At 45.1% G+C, this 14,508-nt stretch overlaps 11 non-coding genes across 11 annotated transcripts; all 11 read left to right on the forward strand.

Moving 5' to 3' along the window:
• Window positions 1–326: 326 nt before the first annotated feature.
• LOC141206876 (U2 spliceosomal RNA) lies at window positions 327–517 on the forward strand. Its single transcript, XR_012277414.1, has one exon. It is a non-coding gene; the product is annotated as a U2 spliceosomal RNA (small nuclear RNA).
• Window positions 518–1,632: 1,115 nt separating this feature from the next.
• Window positions 1,633–1,823, forward strand: LOC141206877 (U2 spliceosomal RNA). The gene has a single exon (XR_012277415.1). It is a non-coding gene; the product is annotated as a U2 spliceosomal RNA (small nuclear RNA).
• Window positions 1,824–2,935: 1,112 nt separating this feature from the next.
• On the forward strand, window positions 2,936–3,126 carry LOC141206878 (U2 spliceosomal RNA). The gene has a single exon (XR_012277416.1). It is a non-coding gene; the product is annotated as a U2 spliceosomal RNA (small nuclear RNA).
• Window positions 3,127–4,243: 1,117 nt separating this feature from the next.
• LOC141206879 (U2 spliceosomal RNA) lies at window positions 4,244–4,434 on the forward strand. Its single transcript, XR_012277417.1, has one exon. It is a non-coding gene; the product is annotated as a U2 spliceosomal RNA (small nuclear RNA).
• Window positions 4,435–5,549: 1,115 nt separating this feature from the next.
• Window positions 5,550–5,739, forward strand: LOC141206139 (U2 spliceosomal RNA). Its single transcript, XR_012276805.1, has one exon. It is a non-coding gene; the product is annotated as a U2 spliceosomal RNA (small nuclear RNA).
• Window positions 5,740–6,857: 1,118 nt separating this feature from the next.
• LOC141206880 (U2 spliceosomal RNA) lies at window positions 6,858–7,048 on the forward strand. The gene has a single exon (XR_012277418.1). It is a non-coding gene; the product is annotated as a U2 spliceosomal RNA (small nuclear RNA).
• A 1,113-nt stretch (window positions 7,049–8,161) lies between these two features.
• LOC141206104 (U2 spliceosomal RNA) lies at window positions 8,162–8,352 on the forward strand. The gene has a single exon (XR_012276770.1). It is a non-coding gene; the product is annotated as a U2 spliceosomal RNA (small nuclear RNA).
• Window positions 8,353–9,467: 1,115 nt separating this feature from the next.
• LOC141205570 (U2 spliceosomal RNA) lies at window positions 9,468–9,658 on the forward strand. Its single transcript, XR_012276254.1, has one exon. It is a non-coding gene; the product is annotated as a U2 spliceosomal RNA (small nuclear RNA).
• A 1,115-nt stretch (window positions 9,659–10,773) lies between these two features.
• LOC141205571 (U2 spliceosomal RNA) lies at window positions 10,774–10,964 on the forward strand. Its single transcript, XR_012276255.1, has one exon. It is a non-coding gene; the product is annotated as a U2 spliceosomal RNA (small nuclear RNA).
• A 1,115-nt stretch (window positions 10,965–12,079) lies between these two features.
• On the forward strand, window positions 12,080–12,270 carry LOC141205572 (U2 spliceosomal RNA). The gene has a single exon (XR_012276256.1). It is a non-coding gene; the product is annotated as a U2 spliceosomal RNA (small nuclear RNA).
• Window positions 12,271–13,385: 1,115 nt separating this feature from the next.
• On the forward strand, window positions 13,386–13,576 carry LOC141205573 (U2 spliceosomal RNA). Its single transcript, XR_012276257.1, has one exon. It is a non-coding gene; the product is annotated as a U2 spliceosomal RNA (small nuclear RNA).
• The last annotated feature ends 932 nt before the right edge of the window (window positions 13,577–14,508 follow it).

The following is a 14,508-nucleotide window of genomic DNA, read 5'->3' on the forward strand; positions in this document are numbered from 1 at the left end:
AGGAGAGGTATGTAATCAGGAGCCCTCCTGCTAAGGGTAGACAGCTGCTCGTTCCACCCCACCCCCCGCCTTAATTGGTTCTCCTCCCTTCCAACGGTGTTGAGGCGGGTGGGAACAGCAGGGGGTGAAGGTGCTGTGTTTAAAGAGGTGGAGTTATGCAGATCTAAAACGCGTGGATTGCAGCAGCAGCAAGCCGAAAAGTGCAGGCATGTAAGGGATCTAGAGGTTGACAACATGTCTTCTTAACGGGAGTCCAGGAGCTCATCTCCACAAATGGACTTTTCAGGATCCTTGGGTGGCTCCGTAGTTTGAAACCAATTCTGGTTATCGCTTCTCGGCCTTTTGGCTAAGATCAAGTGTAGTATCTGTTCTTATCAGTTTAATATCTGATACGTCCCCTATCTGGGGACCATATATTAAATGGATTTTTAGAACAGGGAGATGGAAAAAGAGCTTGCTCTGTCCACTCCACGCATTGACCTGGTATTGCAGTATCTCCAGGACCGGTGCACCCCTTCTTTAATGCAGTTTCTAAAATCAGAAAGAATTGAATTCAATGTTTTTTGTTCATTTTGCTTGTTTGTCGGATTTGGGGATGGACTCTTTGGCTTTGCTTTTCTTCTCCTCATTGGATTTTTCATGTTCAAAGTTGCAGAAGCCAGATTACAAGCTCATTTTGGTTCAACTTCAGCAACTGTGCATTGCATTGCCATGTAATGTGATGCAATGCTATCTTTCTAGCTCTCCCTTTTTACTTCCTTTTGGATAAACAGACATATTAGGCAAGCATTTTGGAGCTTTCACCTAAATAACTACAGGTGGTGAGATAAGCTGCACAATATAATTGACCTTTCAGTATATTGTTGCACACACACCATCTATTTAGCAAATGCCCTTGTTATCAACAGCAGCCTTTTAAACTCACCTGAGCTAACAGGTATGTGCGCTGGTTACTCTGCTGCGCTTAAAATTTCTTTTTTGGTTTGCTACAATGCCTTTTCTGAAACGTTGTCTCCTTCTGCTGGAACACTGACTTCTTTCATTTAATGCCTGCAGACTATAAAAGAGAACCCAACCCAAAAAGTTTGGTTGATTAGTCTGTGGCATTCTGTTAAACTGTTGCTTATGGCGGTCTCTGTGAGCTTCTCAGCGACATTCAGCCAGCCAGGTATCCTGCCTGCAGTAGATGGAATGTGGCAATGGAACGCTGGCTGCGCGTGTCATAATAGGCTCTGAGCCTTTATATACCTGTGCACAGCAGCAGCCACCTTCAGTCTGCTGCTGGACAGCCAGCAGCAGCAGCAGCAGGAGAGGTATGTAATCAGGAGCCCTCCTGCTAAGGGTAGACAGCTGCTCGTTCCACCCCACCCCCCGCCTTAATTGGTTCTCCTCCCTTCCAACGGTGTTGAGGCGGGTGGGAACAGCAGGGGGTGAAGGTGCTGTGTTTAAAGAGGTGGAGTTATGCAGATCTAAAACGCGTGGATTGCAGCAGCAGCAAGCCGAAAAGTGCAGGCATGTAAGGGATCTAGAGGTTGACAACATGTCTTCTTAACGGGAGTCCAGGAGCTCATCTCCACAAATGGACTTTTCAGGATCCTTGGGTGGCTCCGTAGTTTGAAACCAATTCTGGTTATCGCTTCTCGGCCTTTTGGCTAAGATCAAGTGTAGTATCTGTTCTTATCAGTTTAATATCTGATACGTCCCCTATCTGGGGACCATATATTAAATGGATTTTTAGAACAGGGAGATGGAAAAAGAGCTTGCTCTGTCCACTCCACGCATTGACCTGGTATTGCAGTATCTCCAGGACCGGTGCACCCCTTCTTTAATGCAGTTTCTAAAATCAGAAAGAATTGAATTCAATGTTTTTTGTTCATTTTGCTTGTTTGTCGGATTTGGGGATGGACTCTTTGGCTTTGCTTTTCTTCTCCTCATTGGATTTTTCATGTTCAAAGTTGCAGAAGCCAGATTACAAGCTCATTTTGGTTCAACTTCAGCAACTGTGCATTGCATTGCCATGTAATGTGATGCAATGCTATCTTTCTAGCTCTCCCTTTTTACTTCCTTTTGGATAAACAGACATATTAGGCAAGCATTTTGGAGCTTTCACCTAAATAACTACAGGTGGTGAGATAAGCTGCACAATATAATTGACCTTTCAGTATATTGTTGCACACACACCATCTATTTAGCAAATGCCCTTGTTATCAACAGCAGCCTTTTAAACTCACCTGAGCTAACAGGTATGTGCGCTGGTTACTCTGCTGCGCTTAAAATTTCTTTTTTGGTTTGCTACAATGCCTTTTCTGAAACGTTGTCTCCTTCTGCTGGAACACTGACTTCTTTCATTTAATGCCTGCAGACTATAAAAGAGAACCCAACCCAAAAAGTTTGGTTGATTAGTCTGTGGCATTCTGTTAAACTGTTGCTTATGGCGGTCTCTGTGAGCTTCTCAGCGACATTCAGCCAGCCAGGTATCCTGCCTGCAGTAGATGGAATGTGGCAATGGAACGCTGGCTGCGCGTGTCATAATAGGCTCTGAGCCTTTATATACCTGTGCACAGCAGCAGCCACCTTCAGTCTGCTGCTGGACAGCCAGCAGCAGCAGCAGGAGAGGTATGTAATCAGGAGCCCTCCTGCTAAGGGTAGACAGCTGCTCGTTCCACCCCACACCCCGCCTTAATTGGTTCTCCTCCCTTCCAACGGTGTTGAGGCGGGTGGGAACAGCAGGGGGTGAAGGTGCTGTGTTTAAAGAGGTGGAGTTATGCAGATCTAAAACGCGTGGATTGCAGCAGCAGCAAGCCGAAAAGTGCAGGCATGTAAGGGATCTAGAGGTTGACAACATGTCTTCTTAACGGGAGTCCAGGAGCTCATCTCCACAAATGGACTTTTCAGGATCCTTGGGTGGCTCCGTAGTTTGAAACCAATTCTGGTTATCGCTTCTCGGCCTTTTGGCTAAGATCAAGTGTAGTATCTGTTCTTATCAGTTTAATATCTGATACGTCCCCTATCTGGGGACCATATATTAAATGGATTTTTAGAACAGGGAGATGGAAAAAGAGCTTGCTCTGTCCACTCCACGCATTGACCTGGTATTGCAGTATCTCCAGGACCGGTGCACCCCTTCTTTAATGCAGTTTCTAAAATCAGAAAGAATTGAATTCAATGTTTTTTGTTCATTTTGCTTGTTTGTCGGATTTGGGGATGGACTCTTTGGCTTTGCTTTTCTTCTCCTCATTGGATTTTTCATGTTCAAAGTTGCAGAAGCCAGATTACAAGCTCATTTTGGTTCAACCTCCGCAACTGTGCATTGCATTGCCATGTAATGTGATGCAATGCTATCTTTCTAGCTCTCCCTTTTTACTTCCTTTTGGATAAACAGAAATATTAGGCAAGCATTTTGGAGCTTTCACCTAAATAACTACAGGTGGTGAGATAAGCTGCACAATATAATTGACCTTTCAGTATATTGTTGCACACACACCATCTATTTAGCAAATGCCCTTGTTATCAACAGCAGCCTTTTAAACTCACCTGAGCTAACAGGTATGTGCGCTGGTTACTCTGCTGCGCTTAAAATTTCTTTTTTGGTTTGCTACAATGCCTTTTCTGAAACGTTGTCTCCTTCTGCTGGAACACTGACTTCTTTCATTTAATGCCTGCAGACTATAAAAGAGAACCCAACCCAAAAAGTTTGGTTGATTAGTCTGTGGCATTCTGTTAAACTGTTGCTTATGGCGGTCTCTGTGAGCTTCTCAGCGACATTCAGCCAGCCAGGTATCCTGCCTGCAGTAGATGGAATGTGGCAATGGAACGCTGGCTGCGCGTGTCATAATAGGCTCTGAGCCTTTATATACCTGTGCACAGCAGCAGCCACCTTCAGTCTGTTGCTGGACAGAGCCAGCAGCAGCAGCAGCAGGAGAGGTATGTAATCAGGAGCCCTCCTGCTAAGGGTAGACAGCTGCTCGTTCCACCCCACCCCCGCCTTAATTGGTTCTCCTCCCTTCCAACGGTGTTGAGGCGGGTGGGAACAGCAGGGGGTGAAGGTGCTGTGTTTAAAGAGGTGGAGTTATGCAGATCTAAAACGCTTGGATTGCAGCAGCAGCAAAGCCGAAAAGTGCAGGCATGTAAGGGATCTAGAGGTTGACAACATGTCTTCTTAACGGGAGTCCAGGAGCTCATCTCCACAAATGGACTTTTCAGGATCCTTGGGTGGCTCCGTAGTTTGAAACCAATTCTGGTTATCGCTTCTCGGCCTTTTGGCTAAGATCAAGTGTAGTATCTGTTCTTATCAGTTTAATATCTGATACGTCCCCTATCTGGGGACCATATATTAAATGGATTTTTAGAACAGGGAGATGGAAAAAGAGCTTGCTCTGTCCACTCCACGCATTGACCTGGTATTGCAGTATCTCCAGGACCGGTGCACCCCTTCTTTAATGCAGTTTCTAAAATCAGAAAGAATTGAATTCAATGTTTTTTGTTCATTTTGCTTGTTTGTCGGATTTGGGGATGGACTCTTTGGCTTTGCTTTTCTTCTCCTCATTGGATTTTTCATGTTCAAAGTTGCAGAAGCCAGATTACAAGCTCATTTTGGTTCAACTTCAGCAACTGTGCATTGCATTGCCATGTAATGTGATGCAATGCTATCTTCTAGCTCTCCCTTTTTACTTCCTTTTGGATAAACAGACATATTAGGCAAGCATTTTGGAGCTTTCACCTAAATAACTACAGGTGGTGAGATAAGCTGCACAATATAATTGACCTTTCAGTATATTGTTGCACACACACCATCTATTTAGCAAATGCCCTTGTTATCAACAGCAGCCTTTTAAACTCACCTGAGCTAACAGGTATGTGCGCTGGTTACTCTGCTGCGCTTAAAATTTCTTTTTTGGTTTGCTACAATGCCTTTTCTGAAACGTTGTCTCCTTCTGCTGGAACACTGACTTCTTTCATTTAATGCCTGCAGACTATAAAAGAGAACCCAACCCAAAAAGTTTGGTTGATTAGTCTGTGGCATTCTGTTAAACTGTTGCTTATGGCGGTCTCTGTGAGCTTCTCAGCGACATTCAGCCAGCCAGGTATCCTGCCTGCAGTAGATGGAATGTGGCAATGGAACGCTGGCTGCGCGTGTCATAATAGGCTCTGAGCCTTTATATACCTGTGCACAGCAGCAGCCACCTTCAGTCTGTTGCTGGACAGCCAGCAGCAGCAGCAGCAGGAGAGGTATGTAATCAGGAGCCCTCCTGCTAAGGGTAGACAGCTGCTCGTTCCACCCCACCCCCCGCCTTAATTGGTTCTCCTCCCTTCCAACGGTGTTGAGGCGGGTGGGAACAGCAGGGGGTGAAGGTGCTGTGTTTAAAGAGGTGGAGTTATGCAGATCTAAAACGCTTGGATTGCAGCAGCAGCAAAGCCGAAAAGTGCAGGCATGTAAGGGATCTAGAGGTTGACAACATGTCTTCTTAACGGGAGTCCAGGAGCTCATCTCCACAAATGGACTTTTCAGGATCCTTGGGTGGCTCCGTAGTTTGAAACCAATTCTGGTTATCGCTTCTCGGCCTTTTGGCTAAGATCAAGTGTAGTATCTGTTCTTATCAGTTTAATATCTGATACGTCCCTATCTGGGGACCATATATTAAATGGATTTTTAGAACAGGGAGATGGAAAAAGAGCTTGCTCTGTCCACTCCACGCATTGACCTGGTATTGCAGTATCTCCAGGACCGGTGCACCCCTTCTTTAATGCAGTTTCTAAAATCAGAAAAGAATTGAATTCAATGTTTTTTGTTCATTTTGCTTGTTTGTCGGATTTGGGGATGGACTCTTTGGCTTTGCTTTTCTTCTCCTCATTGGATTTTTCATGTTCAAAGTTGCAGAAGCCAGATTACAAGCTCATTTTGGTTCAACTTCAGCAACTGTGCATTGCATTGCCATGTAATGTGATGCAATGCTATCTTTCTAGCTCTCCCTTTTTACTTCCTTTTGGATAAACAGACATATTAGGCAAGCATTTTTGGAGCTTTCACCTAAATAACTACAGGTGGTGAGATAAGCTGCACAATATAATTGACCTTTCAGTATATTGTTGCACACACACCATCTATTTAGCAAATGCCCTTGTTATCAACAGCAGCCTTTTAAAACTCACCTGAGCTAACAGGTATGTGCGCTGGTTACTCTGCTGCGCTTAAAATTTCTTTTTTGGTTTGCTACAATGCCTTTTCTGAAACGTTGTCTCCTTCTGCTGGAACACTGACTTCTTTCATTTAATGCCTGCAGACTATAAAAGAGAACCCAACCCAAAAAGTTTGGTTGATTAGTCTGTGGCATTCTGTTAAACTGTTGCTTATGGCGGTCTCTGTGAGCTTCTCAGCGACATTCAGCCAGCCAGGTATCCTGCCTGCAGTAGATGGAATGTGGCAATTGAACGCTGGCTGCGCGTGTCATAATAGGCTCTGAGCCTTTATATACCTGTGCACAGCAGCAGCCACCTTCAGTCTGCTGCTGGACAGCCAGCAGCAGCAGCAGCAGGAGAGGTATGTAATCAGGAGCCCTCCTGCTAAGGGTAGACAGCTGCTCGTTCCACCCCACCCCCCGCCTTAATTGGTTCTCCTCCCTTCCAACGGTGTTGAGGCGGGTGGGAACAGCAGGGGGTGAAGGTGCTGTGTTTAAAGAGGTGGAGTTATGCAGATCTAAAACGCGTGGATTGCAGCAGCAGCAAGCCGAAAAGTGCAGGCATGTAAGGGATCTAGAGGTTGACAACATGTCTTCTTAACGGGAGTCCAGGAGCTCATCTCCACAAATGGACTTTTCAGGATCCTTGGGTGGCTCCGTAGTTTGAAACCAATTCTGGTTATCGCTTCTCGGCCTTTTGGCTAAGATCAAGTGTAGTATCTGTTCTTATCAGTTTAATATCTGATACGTCCCCTATCTGGGGACCATATATTAAATGGATTTTTAGAACAGGGAGATGGAAAAAGAGCTTGCTCTGTCCACTCCACGCATTGACCTGGTATTGCAGTATCTCCAGGACCGGTGCACCCCTTCTTTAATGCAGTTTCTAAAATCAGAAAGAATTGAATTCAATGTTTTTTGTTCATTTTGCTTGTTTGTCGGATTTGGGGATGGACTCTTTGGCTTTGCTTTTCTTCTCCTCATTGGATTTTTCATGTTCAAAGTTGCAGAAGCCAGATTACAAGCTCATTTTGGTTCAACTTCAGCAACTGTGCATTGCATTGCCATGTAATGTGATGCAATGCTATCTTTCTAGCTCTCCCTTTTTACTTCCTTTTGGATAAACAGACATATTAGGCAAGCATTTTGGAGCTTTCACCTAAATAACTACAGGTGGTGAGATAAGCTGCACAATATAATTGACCTTTCAGTATATTGTTGCACACACACCATCTATTTAGCAAATGCCCTTGTTATCAACAGCAGCCTTTTAAACTCACCTGAGCTAACAGGTATGTGCGCTGGTTACTCTGCTGCGCTTAAAATTTCTTTTTTGGTTTGCTACAATGCCTTTTCTGAAACGTTGTCTCCTTCTGCTGGAACACTGACTTCTTTCATTTAATGCCTGCAGACTATAAAAGAGAACCCAACCCAAAAAGTTTGGTTGATTAGTCTGTGGCATTCTGTTAAACTGTTGCTTATGGCGGTCTCTGTGAGCTTCTCAGCGACATTCAGCCAGCCAGGTATCCTGCCTGCAGTAGATGGAATGTGGCAATGGAACGCTGGCTGCGCGTGTCATAATAGGCTCTGAGCCTTTATATACCTGTGCACAGCAGCAGCCACCTTCAGTCTGCTGCTGGACAGCCAGCAGCAGCAGCAGCAGGAGAGGTATGTAATCAGGAGCCCTCCTGCTAAGGGTAGACAGCTGCTCGTTCCACCCCACCCCCCGCCTTAATTGGTTCTCCTCCCTTCCAACGGTGTTGAGGCGGGTGGGAACAGCAGGGGGTGAAGGTGCTGTGTTTAAAGAGGTGGAGTTATGCAGATCTAAAACGCGTGGATTGCAGCAGCAGCAAGCCGAAAAGTGCAGGCATGTAAGGGATCTAGAGGTTGACAACATGTCTTCTTAACGGGAGTCCAGGAGCTCATCTCCACAAATGGACTTTTCAGGATCTTGGTGGCTCCGTAGTTTGAAACCAATTCTGGTTATCGCTTCTCGGCCTTTTGGCTAAGATCAAGTGTAGTATCTGTTCTTATCAGTGTAATATCTGATACGTCCCCTATCTGGGGACCATATATTAAATGGATTTGTAGAACAGGGAGATGGAAAAAGAGCTTGCTCTGTCCACTCCACGCATTGACCTGGTATTGCAGTATCTCCAGGACCGGTGCACCCCTTCTTTAATGCAGTTTCTAAAATCAGAAAGAATTGAATTCAATGTTTTTTGTTCATTTTGCTTGTTTGTCGGATTTGGGGATGGACTCTTTGGCTTTGCTTTTCTTCTCCTCATTGGATTTTTCATGTTCAATGTTGCAGAAGCCAGATTACAAGCTCATTTTGGTTCAACTTCAGCAACTGTGCATTGCATTGCCATGTAATGTGATGCAATGCTATCTTTCTAGCTCTCCCTTTTTACTTCCTTTTGGATAAACAGACATATTAGGCAAGCATTTTGGAGCTTTCACCTAAATAACTACAGGTGGTGAGATAAGCTGCACAATATAATTGACCTTTCAGTATATTGTTGCACACACACCATCTATTTAGCAAATGCCCTTGTTATCAACAGCAGCCTTTTAAACTCACCTGAGCTAACAGGTATGTGCGCTGGTTACTCTGCTGCGCTTAAAATTTCTTTTTTGGTTTGCTACAATGCCTTTTCTGAAACGTTGTCTCCTTCTGCTGGAACACTGACTTCTTTCATTTAATGCCTGCAGACTATAAAAGAGAACCCAACCCAAAAAGTTTGGTTGATTAGTCTGTGGCATTCTGTTAAACTGTTGCTTATGGCGGTCTCTGTGAGCTTCTCAGCGACATTCAGCCAGCCAGGTATCCTGCCTGCAGTAGATGGAATGTGGCAATGGAACGCTGGCTGCGCGTGTCATAATAGGCTCTGAGCCTTTATATACCTGTGCACAGCAGCAGCCACCTTCAGTCTGCTGCTGGACAGCCAGCAGCAGCAGCAGCAGGAGAGGTATGTAATCAGGAGCCCTCCTGCTAAGGGTAGACAGCTGCTCGTTCCACCCCACCCCCCGCCTTAATTGGTTCTCCTCCCTTCCAACGGTGTTGAGGCGGGTGGGAACAGCAGGGGGTGAAGGTGCTGTGTTTAAAGAGGTGGAGTTATGCAGATCTAAAACGCGTGGATTGCAGCAGCAGCAAGCCGAAAAGTGCAGGCATGTAAGGGATCTAGAGGTTGACAACATGTCTTCTTAACGGGAGTCCAGGAGCTCATCTCCACAAATGGACTTTTCAGGATCCTTGGGTGGCTCCGTAGTTTGAAACCAATTCTGGTTATCGCTTCTCGGCCTTTTGGCTAAGATCAAGTGTAGTATCTGTTCTTATCAGTTTAATATCTGATACGTCCCCTATCTGGGGACCATATATTAAATGGATTTTTAGAACAGGGAGATGGAAAAAGAGCTTGCTCTGTCCACTCCACGCATTGACCTGGTATTGCAGTATCTCCAGGACCGGTGCACCCCTTCTTTAATGCAGTTTCTAAAATCAGAAAGAATTGAATTCAATGTTTTTTGTTCATTTTGCTTGTTTGTCGGATTTGGGGATGGACTCTTTGGCTTTGCTTTTCTTCTCCTCATTGGATTTTTCATGTTCAAAGTTGCAGAAGCCAGATTACAAGCTCATTTTGGTTCAACTTCAGCAACTGTGCATTGCATTGCCATGTAATGTGATGCAATGCTATCTTTCTAGCTCTCCCTTTTTACTTCCTTTTGGATAAACAGACATATTAGGCAAGCATTTTGGAGCTTTCACCTAAATAACTACAGGTGGTGAGATAAGCTGCACAATATAATTGACCTTTCAGTATATTGTTGCACACACACCATCTATTTAGCAAATGCCCTTGTTATCAACAGCAGCCTTTTAAACTCACCTGAGCTAACAGGTATGTGCGCTGGTTACTCTGCTGCGCTTAAAATTTCTTTTTTGGTTTGCTACAATGCCTTTTCTGAAACGTTGTCTCCTTCTGCTGGAACACTGACTTCTTTCATTTAATGCCTGCAGACTATAAAAGAGAACCCAACCCAAAAAGTTTGGTTGATTAGTCTGTGGCATTCTGTTAAACTGTTGCTTATGGCGGTCTCTGTGAGCTTCTCAGCGACATTCAGCCAGCCAGGTATCCTGCCTGCAGTAGATGGAATGTGGCAATGGAACGCTGGCTGCGCGTGTCATAATAGGCTCTGAGCCTTTATATACCTGTGCACAGCAGCAGCCACCTTCAGTCTGCTGCTGGACAGCCAGCAGCAGCAGCAGCAGGAGAGGTATGTAATCAGGAGCCCTCCTGCTAAGGGTAGACAGCTGCTCGTTCCACCCCACCCCCCGCCTTAATTGGTTCTCCTCCCTTCCAAGGGTGTTGAGGCGGGTGGGAACAGCAGGGGGTGAAGGTGCTGTGTTTAAAGAGGTGGAGTTATGCAGATCTAAAACGCGTGGATTGCAGCAGCAGCAAGCCGAAAAGTGCAGGCATGTAAGGGATCTAGAGGTTGACAACATGTCTTCTTAACGGGAGTCCAGGAGCTCATCTCCACAAATGGACTTTTCAGGATCCTTGGGTGGCTCCGTAGTTTGAAACCAATTCTGGTTATCGCTTCTCGGCCTTTTGGCTAAGATCAAGTGTAGTATCTGTTCTTATCAGTTTAATATCTGATACGTCCCCTATCTGGGGACCATATATTAAATGGATTTTTAGAACAGGGAGATGGAAAAAGAGCTTGCTCTGTCCACTCCACGCATTGACCTGGTATTGCAGTATCTCCAGGACCGGTGCACCCCTTCTTTAATGCAGTTTCTAAAATCAGAAAGAATTGAATTCAATGTTTTTTGTTCATTTTGCTTGTTTGTCGGATTTGGGGATGGACTCTTTGGCTTTGCTTTTCTTCTCCTCATTGGATTTTTCATGTTCAAAGTTGCAGAAGCCAGATTACAAGCTCATTTTGGTTCAACTTCAGCAACTGTGCATTGCATTGCCATGTAATGTGATGCAATGCTATCTTTCTAGCTCTCCCTTTTTACTTCCTTTTGGATAAACAGACATATTAGGCAAGCATTTTGGAGCTTTCACCTAAATAACTACAGGTGGTGAGATAAGCTGCACAATATAATTGACCTTTCAGTATATTGTTGCACACACACCATCTATTTAGCAAATGCCCTTGTTATCAACAGCAGCCTTTTAAACTCACCTGAGCTAACAGGTATGTGCGCTGGTTACTCTGCTGCGCTTAAAATTTCTTTTTTGGTTTGCTACAATGCCTTTTCTGAAACGTTGTCTCCTTCTGCTGGAACACTGACTTCTTTCATTTAATGCCTGCAGACTATAAAAGAGAACCCAACCCAAAAAGTTTGGTTGATTAGTCTGTGGCACTCTGTTAAACTGTTGCTTATGGCGGTCTCTGTGAGCTTCTCAGCGACATTCAGCCAGCCAGGTATCCTGCCTGCAGTAGATGGAATGTGGCAATGGAACGCTGGCTGCGCGTGTCATAATAGGCTCTGAGCCTTTATATACCTGTGCACAGCAGCAGCCACCTTCAGTCTGCTGCTGGACAGCCAGCAGCAGCAGCAGCAGGAGAGGTATGTAATCAGGAGCCCTCCTGCTAAGGGTAGACAGCTGCTCGTTCCACCCCACCCCCCGCCTTAATTGGTTCTCCTCCCTTCCAAGGGTGTTGAGGCGGGTGGGAACAGCAGGGGGTGAAGGTGCTGTGTTTAAAGAGGTGGAGTTATGCAGATCTAAAACGCGTGGATTGCAGCAGCAGCAAGCCGAAAAGTGCAGGCATGTAAGGGATCTAGAGGTTGACAACATGTCTTCTTAACGGGAGTCCAGGAGCTCATCTCCACAAATGGACTTTTCAGGATCCTTGGGTGGCTCCGTAGTTTGAAACCAATTCTGGTTATCGCTTCTCGGCCTTTTGGCTAAGATCAAGTGTAGTATCTGTTCTTATCAGTTTAATATCTGATACGTCCCCTATCTGGGGACCATATATTAAATGGATTTTTAGAACAGGGAGATGGAAAAAGAGCTTGCTCTGTCCACTCCACGCATTGACCTGGTATTGCAGTATCTCCAGGACCGGTGCACCCCTTCTTTAATGCAGTTTCTAAAATCAGAAAGAATTGAATTCAATGTTTTTTGTTCATTTTGCTTGTTTGTCGGATTTGGGGATGGACTCTTTGGCTTTGCTTTTCTTCTCCTCATTGGATTTTTCATGTTCAAAGTTGCAGAAGCCAGATTACAAGCTCATTTTGGTTCAACTTCAGCAACTGTGCATTGCATTGCCATGTAATGTGATGCAATGCTATCTTTCTAGCTCTCCCTTTTTACTTCCTTTTGGATAAACAGACATATTAGGCAAGCATTTTGGAGCTTTCACCTAAATAACTACAGGTGGTGAGATAAGCTGCACAATATAATTGACCTTTCAGTATATTGTTGCACACACACCATCTATTTAGCAAATGCCCTTGTTATCAACAGCAGCCTTTTAAACTCACCTGAGCTAACAGGTATGTGCGCTGGTTACTCTGCTGCGCTTAAAATTTCTTTTTTGGTTTGCTACAATGCCTTTTCTGAAACGTTGTCTCCTTCTGCTGGAACACTGACTTCTTTCATTTAATGCCTGCAGACTATAAAAGAGAACCCAACCCAAAAAGTTTGGTTGATTATTCTGTGGCATTCTGTTAAACTGTTGCTTATGGCGGTCTCTGTGAGCTTCTCAGCGACATTCAGCCAGCCAGGTATCCTGCCTGCAGTAGATGGAATGTGGCAATGGAACGCTGGCTGCGCGTGTCATAATAGGCTCTGAGCCTTTATATACCTGTGCACAGCAGCAGCCACCTTCAGTCTGCTGCTGGACAGCCAGCAGCAGCAGCAGCAGGAGAGGTATGTAATCAGGAGCCCTCCTGCTAAGGGTAGACAGCTGCTCGTTCCACCCCACCCCCCGCCTTAATTGGTTCTCCTCCCTTCCAACGGTGTTGAGGCGGGTGGGAACAGCAGGGGGTGAAGGTGCTGTGTTTAAAGAGGTGGAGTTATGCAGATCTAAAACGCGTGGATTGCAGCAGCAGCAAGCCGAAAAGTGCAGGCATGTAAGGGATCTAGAGGTTGACAACATGTCTTCTTAACGGGAGTCCAGGAGCTCATCTCCACAAATGGACTTTTCAGGATCCTTGGGTGGCTCCGTAGTTTGAAACCAATTCTGGTTATCGCTTCTCGGCCTTTTGGCTAAGATCAAGTGTAGTATCTGTTCTTATCAGTTTAATATCTGATACGTCCCCTATCTGGGGACCATATATTAAATGGATTTTTAGAACAGGGAGATGGAAAAAGAGCTTGCTCTGTCCACTCCACGCATTGACCTGGTATTGCAGTATCTCCAGGACCGGTGCACCCCTTCTTTAATGCAGTTTCTAAAATCAGAAAGAATTGAATTCAATGTTTTTTGTTCATTTTGCTTGTTTGTCGGATTTGGGGATGGACTCTTTGGCTTTGCTTTTCTTCTCCTCATTGGATTTTTCATGTTCAAAGTTGCAGAAGCCAGATTACAAGCTCATTTTGGTTCAACTTCAGCAACTGTGCATTGCATTGCCATGTAATGTGATGCAATGCTATCTTTCTAGCTCTCCCTTTTTACTTCCTTTTGGATAAACAGACATATTAGGCAAGCATTTTGGAGCTTTCACCTAAATAACTACAGGTGGTGAGATAAGCTGCACAATATAATTGACCTTTCAGTATATTGTTGCACACACACCATCTATTTAGCAAATGCCCTTGTTATCAACAGCAGCCTTTTAAACTCACCTGAGCTAACAGGTATGTGCGCTGGTTACTCTGCTGCGCTTAAAATTTCTTTTTTGGTTTGCTACAATGCCTTTTCTGAAACGTTGTCTCCTTCTGCTGGAACACTGACTTCTTTCATTTAATGCCTGCAGACTATAAAAGAGAACCCAACCCAAAAAGTTTGGTTGATTATTCTGTGGCATTCTGTTAAACTGTTGCTTATGGCGGTCTCTGTGAGCTTCTCAGCGACATTCAGCCAGCCAGGTATCCTGCCTGCAGTAGATGGAATGTGGCAATGGAACGCTGGCTGCGCGTGTCATAATAGGCTCTGAGCCTTTATATACCTGTGCACAGCAGCAGCCACCTTCAGTCTGCTGCTGGACAGCCAGCAGCAGCAGCAGGAGAGGTATGTAATCAGGAGCCCTCCTGCTAAGGGTAGACAGCTGCTCGTTCCACCCCACCCCCCGCCTTAATTGGTTCTCCTCCCTTCCAACGGTGTTGAGGCGGGTGGGAACAGCAGGGGGTGAAGGTGCTGTGTTTAAAGA

This window comes from Phyllobates terribilis, unplaced genomic scaffold (genome assembly GCF_046119375.1).
Source record: "Phyllobates terribilis strain yellow unplaced genomic scaffold, ASM4611937v1 Scaffold_142__1_contigs__length_4687701, whole genome shotgun sequence".
Lineage (NCBI taxonomy): Eukaryota > Metazoa > Chordata > Amphibia > Anura > Dendrobatidae > Phyllobates > Phyllobates terribilis.